Raw genomic sequence first — 7,851 nt, 5'->3', positions numbered from 1 at the left:
CGGAGGCATGGGTCAGTCCGTCTAGATTAAGGATCTTTAACCTGGGGTCTAGGGACCACCTCTAGGAGTATGAAGGGCCCCCAAACTGAATATACCACGGCGTGAAGGGGCCTGGGGACAGGTGGGTGGGAGAGAGGAGGTCCTCAGAGGAGTCTGGGAACCTGGCCCTGGAGCTCAACTCGACAGGCTAGTCAACAACGGGCCTCCCCAGAAGGTTCTGAGGTTGCTCCCCCTCCCAGGTTCCCAACCTGCTGAAGAAACACCCTCGACAAGCAAATGATGGAGACACATGGGTGTCTGGTGCACTCTGGTTTGTGGTTTTTACCTTCGGATGTCTCTGTGGCTAGCACAGAGTCCTCTAGCCTTGTCTCAGCAGGCTAGGGGACTGCAAGCCCTGGTTGGTGGGAGTGGGGGTGCTGTTCTCTAAGATCTGTACCCAGATGGGCAAGTGGGTCTCTAAGGCAGTTTGTCCAGGAGGAGGGTGCGGGTCCTTGGCAAGCTGCCCCGGGGGCAGGACTGGAACTGCCCTTCATGGGTTTCAGATCCCTTCCTTAGGTAGCGCCTCTTCGCAGCAGGATGCTTGGCACCTGACCCGCCCTACCCCCATCCCCCAATTAGGATGTGAAACTAAAACACGTGGAAAAGGAAGAGCCAAAGCTGATTTCCCGTTTATGAAACAAGTTCTTCCCTGGGAGATCTTTTCAAAAAGTTCAGACGTCCCTGAGGTGACCTGGTATGCTGGGGAGGAGGTGGGGAGATGACAAGTGGTATCCAATGGTGTGAATGGGTAATAACTTTGATTTCTTGATCTCCTCTGATCTCAACCTTTTGTTTCCTCTCCTGAATGCTAATACCCCGGGGGCCGCCCTCCTCTCCACTTCAGCTGTCCCAGGCCCCAGAGGCGCGGCCACACCCTCTGGGCAGCCCTGCTTTTAGGTCCCCCCACCCCCAGCTGCGGTCTCGGGTCTCCCGCCCCACCTTCTCCCGGGTGCGCCCTCCCGGCGCCGCTCCTGGAGCAGGGAGGCGCAAGACGCCCCGCGCGGCCCGGGGGACCGAGGCTCCCCGATCGCGTCGTCCGGCCCTCCAGCCGGGAGTCCCCGTGGCTGCCGCGGGGGTCGGTCCCCGGGGATCCGCCTCGTCTTTGCCCGGCCCCCACCCTCCAACCCCCCACCCCCAGCCCCTGCGATTGGCGTCGCTGGAGGCCCCCGACCCCGCTACCCTCCCTTCTCCGAGGGGCCGGCCGCGGAGAGGGTCTGGGGGCCGCGGCCCGGCCCGCGCCCCGCCCGCAGGCCCGCTCCTCCCCGCGCGGCCCCACTTGTGGCCTCGCGGCGGCCGCGCAGGGACAGCTGCACTTCGCGCCGCCCGCCGCTAGGAAGCCGGCCGCGCCTCGCTTTCCCCGCCTCCCGCGCCCCGGCCGCGCCGCCGCGCCGGGCCCGCCGCCGCCGCCGCCGCCGCGGGGCCGCGCCCCGCCCCCAGCCCCCGGCCCCTCCGGCCCGCGGGGAGCGGACGCGCGGCTGCTCGGTAAGACCCCCTTCGCCCCCGCCGGCGCCGCCCGGCCCGCGCGCGCGCCGGCCCCACCTTCCAGGCCCGCTCGCCGAGGCGCCGCCGCGAGGGTCGGGCGGGCGCGAGTTTGATTCCCGGGGCGGCCGCCGGGAGCCCGCGCCGCCCCAGCCTCGCGCGGCGGGTCCGGCTCCGCGTCCTGCCCGGGCCGCCGCCACCGCCTCCCGGGCCGCGGGCGCGCGGGGACCCGGGGGGCCGGGAAGGGAGCGCGCGGGGAGGCGGGCGGTCGCCGGCGGGCGGGCGGGCGGGCGGGCGGCGCGGGCAAGGCGGGCCAGGCCTCGGCGAGCTGGCGCCGCCCGGAGCCCCTTCCCCGGTCGCTGCCCCTTTTGTGTGGGCGCCCCTCCCCGCTCGGCCCGGGCCGGGGGGAGCCGGCTGCTTGGCGACGGCTGGCAGGGGGCGGCGGGGCGGTGGCGGGGGGCGCCTGCCGGGGCCTGAGCTCCTTTTAGGAAAAGGGGAGGTGCGCTTCCTGCCCCCGCCGGGGTCGGCTTCGCTTTCTCTGGTCCCACCCGGTCCCTCGGGAGCTGCATCTCCCGCGGCTCGGCCAGGGAAAGTTCACCGGGCGCCGTCCCCGCCCCTCCGGCTCTCGGTGCCCCGGGCTCTAAGCTCCAGGGGGGTGGTGTTGGCGCTAATGCATCCTTTCCTCTCCGTTTGCGGCATGCATTGTTCCTTTTACACCTAGCACGGGCTTGTCCGTTTCTTTTCCCCTTGAAAGTTTTCGTTCCAAGAAATTTACACTGAAAGGAAATTCCTGGAGAGGAATCTGATGTCAGCAGAGGAAGCTTTTAAATTTTCTTCCTTTCGGTGAGAGTGGAGGGTGAGGGGGAACGACTGGGAATTTTTCAGTTATCCTAGGGGTGGCCTAGGAGACAGGACCACCTCCCTCCCCTCCTACCGCTCAGGCAGGGGCTTGCTGAGCACCGGGAGTAAGCCCTCCGGTAGGCTGGGCTTCCTGAAAACCCTGAGCCACCCGGTTCAGGAGAAAGGACTCAGGGAGGAGCCTGAGCCTCTCGTTCCTTTTCCTTGCCACGCATGCTCACCTTGCCAGCCTGGGTGGAGCTGGCCAGGTGTGCCTGAAGGAGGTGAGGGACGCCAGGAGTTCTCAGAGAGGGAGTCGTCTCACCATGAGATTTGGCGGTGGGGGTGGGGGTGGGGGTGGGGGTGGGGGTGGGGGGTGGGGGGTGGAGATTGGGGCCAGAGGTAGGGGTCATGCGCCTCTTTGAGGATCTGGTGAAAGCTCTAACTCCCCTCTCCCTCCCTCTGGCACAGGCAGGTGTGCAGGGACACATTTTGTATGCAGTATCAGAGGGTCACTGTGCCCCTTGCAACTGGGACCCCTGTTAAGATCTCAAATCTGTGGTTCAGCCTAGGTGGTTCAGAACAGTTCCCTCTATTGTGTTGAGTCAGTGAATAGTTCCAGGGTGTGAAGAGCAGATCTCTCAAGAGGGCTTTTCTCATGACCTTCCGATGCAACTTTGGGCTTGTGGCCATGGAGACCTGGAAACTCTGAACTGGATCCCAACTCCTGACAGTGAGCCAGAGAATGGGGGCCAGTGGGGTGGCCGTTCTCCAGGGGCTGATTTTGTTGCTTTTGTGGTGAGAAGGCTCTGGGCGCTAACTAGGCCAACGCCACAGAACTGCTGAATTAGAGGTAAATATAGGGATTAGGGGCTTCCTTGGTGGCTCAACTGGTAAAGAATCTGCCTGCAATGTGGGAGACCTGAGTTCGATCCCTGGGCTGGGAAGATCCCTTAGAGAAGGGATCAGCAACCCCCTCCAGGATTCTGGCCTGGAGAATTCCATGGACTATATAGTCCATGGGATTGCAAAAAGTCGGACACAACTGAGCAATTTTCACTTTGAGTTCCCTGGTGGCTCAGATGGTAAAGAGTCTGCCTGCAATGCAGGAGATCTGGGTTTGATCCCTGGGTCGGGAAGACCCCTTGGAGGAGGAAATGGCAACCCACTCCAGTACTCTTGCTTGGAGAGTCCCCTGGACGGAGAAGCCTGGCAGGCTACAGTCCATGCGATCACAAAGAGTCAGACACGACTGAGCGACTAAGCACAGCACAAAGGGATTAGGGTGAGGGATGCTGTCACGATAAAATAGGAGTCAGGCGCTGTAAGAGTCCCATCTCATTTTTGGGGGAGCAGGGTTGAAGTGGTGGAATGTGCTTCAGTGGAGAGTGTAAGTGTGAAAGACACTTCTCCTTTTTTTTTTTTTCACTTGTTGGTTGAGCCGCTCAGCACATGGGATCCTAGTTCCCTGACCAGGATCCACCCCACGCCCCATGGTGTCTTAACCATTGGACCGCCAGGGAAGGCCCAGGACACTCCTCCTTTTGAAGAGGTCTTTGTGCAGAGTTGTTCAAGGCCAGGATTGAGGTATTGTAGGTTCCTTGTTGTTCAGTCACTAAGTCAGGTCCAACTCTGAGACCCCATGGACTGCAGCACGCCAGGCTTCCCTGTCCTTCGCTATCTCCCAGAGGTTGCTCAGACTCACGTCAGGTTCCTTGGATCTTATGGACGAGGGAAGGGGGAGCAAGCCAGAAGGAATGGTTGTCACCATCCCCGGTGTGTCCGCAAGGAGACCAGGCCTGCCTTTTCTTTCTTAACCAGAGCTCTCTGGGTCCTGGGCTGCTGCCCAGGCCTTGGTGGCATCACCCTTGTTGGGGATCTGGAAGAGCCTTTAGCAGGGCCTGCCATCTGTGGCTTCTCTGCTTGGTATTGAGAAGCCTTTCTTAGGTCCCAGTGGACCCAGACAGTGGTAGTTCATGGCGGTTTTTCTTTGACTAACAGACACAGCGTTGAGCAGATAGAAGCACTTAGACTTGTTTCTTCCTTCAGGGTTTCCTATCTGTACTTTGCCTTGATAGATTTCCCCTGATCCTGGCAATGAGCAGGATAGGCCAGAGTGTTCTAGAGCCTTGGGAGCAAGAATCCGCTTCGACTATGCAAGGTGCCCTGGAAGGAGGTGAAGCCTCTGTTTTGGCTTTTATGCTTTCAGGAAGTGAGAACCATAAAGGACCTGGGGGTGCTTTGGCCGAGCGGGCAGTCCCTAACTTGGGACTTGACAGTTATTTTGTAGGCGGGCTGTAAGGGTCCTGTGGTGGTGACGAGAGGTTCCAGGACCAGTCTGCCTGCTGCCACCGCGGCCGCCACGGGTTGGCGAGGATGCTGGTTGTGCTGGCTCACTCAGTTCCCTGATGGCCTCTGCTTTCAGCCTCCCAGTAGGCCTCTCTGATGTGTCTGAACAATGTAATAGATTCTGAATAATCCAGCTATTGCTCTCATCTTTAAAACAGGTCATAAATGACAGATACAGTAACAATGCCTGTCCACACAAACTCCCTTTTCATAAATTGCGAAATGCACTGAGGAATGACTGGTGGGATAAAAAGGCTCCAAATCTCTCTAACTTCCACCCCTAGGAGACATCTGCCACTCCGTGTCCATTTCTAGAATGGCTTTGTGGTTTAGCATGTAGGATCTGAAGTTACATACATTTTCCCCGTTGCACTCCCAGCTCTCCATCTTACTCTATGACTTTGTAGGTCCTTCCGTTTCTCAGCTTTGGAAAAAAGTGAAAGGAGATAATATGCCAGACAAAGAGCAAGTCTTCTTTTAGAGTGGAAACTATTATTATCATTCTTCTTATTTCTGCACTTGGGTGCTAACATTCCGAGGCATCTTATTATTAAATAAGATCTTTGGTAAAAACTGTAGAGGCTGAGGCTGGCTTTTGGAGATGTGGGATGGAGTGGGGTGAGGCTTAAATTTTGAGCAGAGGGGAACACACAGTGGGGAGATGAGCCTGAAGTGTCAAGGGTGATGACAGAGAAGTATCACTGGGGGCAGAATGACTCAGCATTCATAACCCTGCTGTGGAACTAACTCTCCTCCCTTTTCTTTGGAAAATTTCCCTTCTAAACTGGTGAAGGTGGGGTGAGGGGGTGAGGATCATAATCAGTAAAGAGGGTTGACTGGCTTTTTAGATTACTGTTAACAATTGATTCTGAAGGAAGGGGGTCTAGTGTGGGGGTGGGTAGGCTCAATGACAGTCCAGAGTAGAAGCAGGTCGGGGTTTCTATGAAGCCGTAGGCTTGGGACATCATAATTCCAGCCTCGCTTAACACTCACTATGGGTCAGACCCTTTTCCAAGTGTTTCTCATGCATCAGTTCATTTAATCCTCACAAGATCCTATGAAAGGTTAAATCTATGTTTCAGTGAAGAAACGGAGACAGAAGGAGGTTAAGTACCACGTCCAAGATTGCATGGTTGGAGAGTAGCAGAGCCAGGATTTGAACCCAAAAGGCTTGGTTACAGAGCTCACATCTTTAGAGAAAGTCTGAGCGAGACCTCTACTGAGCTGAGGGCTGAGAGGCGGGGATGGTGGGGTGGTGGGGTTGGAGGAGTGACGTGCTCCTAGTGAAGGGCTGACAGTGCAACATTCAGGCATCGTTGGGATGTGCTGAGGGTTCAGCCTAGCACCGTTTACTGAGAACCACTGGCTGAGTGCCAGACTCCCTCCTGGAGCCTGAGCCTGAGTAGGCGCTGAGTAGGTCACTGAGACGTAACCCTGCCTTAGAGATGCCTGCAGTCTAGGTGGGGGGAACAAATATGTCAGCCTAGAACTTCAGTTGCCATGGCGAACGCTGCACTGAAATGAGTGCTGAAGAGACAGATGCTTTGGCAGCCAGAGGAGGAACTGGGCAGGGAGGGCTTCCTGCTGGAGAGGGCACTTGAGCTGAGTGAAGGTTAAAGGGGCTGTTGCCCCCAGCCTTTTGATCTGGTCAGAGTATGTATCGCTGTTCCACTCTGTGAACTCCTCAGTAGAGTCGAGTTTTCTGGATCCTACAGCACCCTTGCCTTAGTTGGCTCCCTTGGTACCTTTGTGGTTTTTAATAGTCACCTCCTCTATTGCCTGAGCGAACGTGCTGAAGAAAAAATAAAAATCTTGTCAGCGTTATCGCTCAGCACACAGTGATTCACTCCTGTCTCTCCATACTTAGAAGCAGGACCAGCAGCGAATGAATGTAAACTGCAGAGGAAGGACTTAAGATCTGAGGACAACATTCCAGATGGGATGTGAGGACAAGTGACTCAGGAGCAGAGGGGAATGGCCATCCCCGAAGGTCTTTAGTAACAGGAGCAAGTTCCATTTGTCTCTGTGGTTTAAGAGGTTTCATCTGGAGACAGGAAGATGAAGTAGAGGCCCCTCGAGATCTGTGTCAGCTCAGCACAGGGAGGGGAAAACAAGCTGGAATTTTTGAGCTAGAATGTCGCTCAGATCTGGCCTGACCCCTCATTTTCCTGTTAAAGTGACTGAAGAATGTCTGCCTCCTTAAGTGGGTCATTCATTAATGAGCCGAGACAGAAACCACATCTGCCCACAGCTGGGTGCTGCCCTGTGTTGATCCCTGTCAGAGGGGGTGCACTCTGGGGGCACCCCACAGCCCTACCGGGTGGAGTCCATGCCTTGTGAAGAGGGCTGCAGGAACCCGCAAGGAGTTGGCTGTCTGGCTGTCGGCGCTAGAGAAGAGCTTCAGCTCCTCCTCACGAACTTCTGAAAATGGCCCAGTGGGAGCTAGCAGTCGTCTCATTCACTCCAGCATTCTTGCCTGGAGAAGTCCATGGACAGAGGAGCCTGGTGGGCTGCACACTGTGGACTCACACAGACTCGGACATGGCTGAGTGACTGTCACTCACGCTGCTCACCCTCCTGGCCCAGCACCTAGAAGGCCCCTCGAGGGCCTTCAGTAAACTTGGTTGAATGAAGAGTAAATAGCAGACCACCCAAAAATTATTTCTCTTTCACCAAACACTTGTTGGCCAGTGTGTTTCCCTTTTCAATTCTGTGTTGCTTAAGCCAGCAACTGAATCATTACACGATGCCCCCAGCAACAGAGAGAGGCACCCAAAAGTGTGCTGGGGGCAAGCATGACGGACAGAACAGTCTGGGATTTTTCTCAATGTGTCTAATTCTTTTGAAACCATATCAAGGGCGGACATTATGTTCATTGATGATGACTTGCCTTTTTTTGTTTGTTGTAGTTTGTTGTTCCCAGCCTGAAAGTAAAAAGGCTGCATTTTTCAAATTTAGGAAAAGCGTGTGGTCTAGTTATTTAGGCTGCATTCAGCAAGATGGCTACAGAGATCACCAAAGGAACAAGGCTTGCTCTCAGAAGAGAATCTGATTAAGGAGGAGCCAAATGGAAGCCAGTGCTGGACAGTGAATTTAGAATACTGAGTGGTGAAGTTTACTTCCTGGGGTGAATTTCAGTGGACTTGT

The 7,851-nt window shown here is 56.4% G+C and overlaps 1 protein-coding gene across 1 annotated transcript in view; it reads left to right on the top strand.

The window, feature by feature from the left end:
- Nucleotides 1–1,448: 1,448 nt before the first annotated feature.
- The window catches only part of CUEDC1 (CUE domain containing 1), an 84,424-nt gene continuing 78,021 nt past the window's right edge, over nucleotides 1,449–7,851 (top strand). The window contains exon 1 of the mRNA XM_052658561.1: nucleotides 1,449–1,521. The gene's annotated coding sequence lies outside the window, so the exon portion shown is untranslated. The remainder of the gene's footprint in view (nucleotides 1,522–7,851) is intronic.

Source organism: Budorcas taxicolor, chromosome 19 (genome assembly GCF_023091745.1).
Source record: "Budorcas taxicolor isolate Tak-1 chromosome 19, Takin1.1, whole genome shotgun sequence".
Classification (NCBI taxonomy): Eukaryota; Metazoa; Chordata; class Mammalia; order Artiodactyla; family Bovidae; genus Budorcas; species Budorcas taxicolor.
The sequence above is the reverse complement of the archived record's forward strand: the minus strand, read 5'-3'. Positions and strand labels throughout refer to the sequence as shown.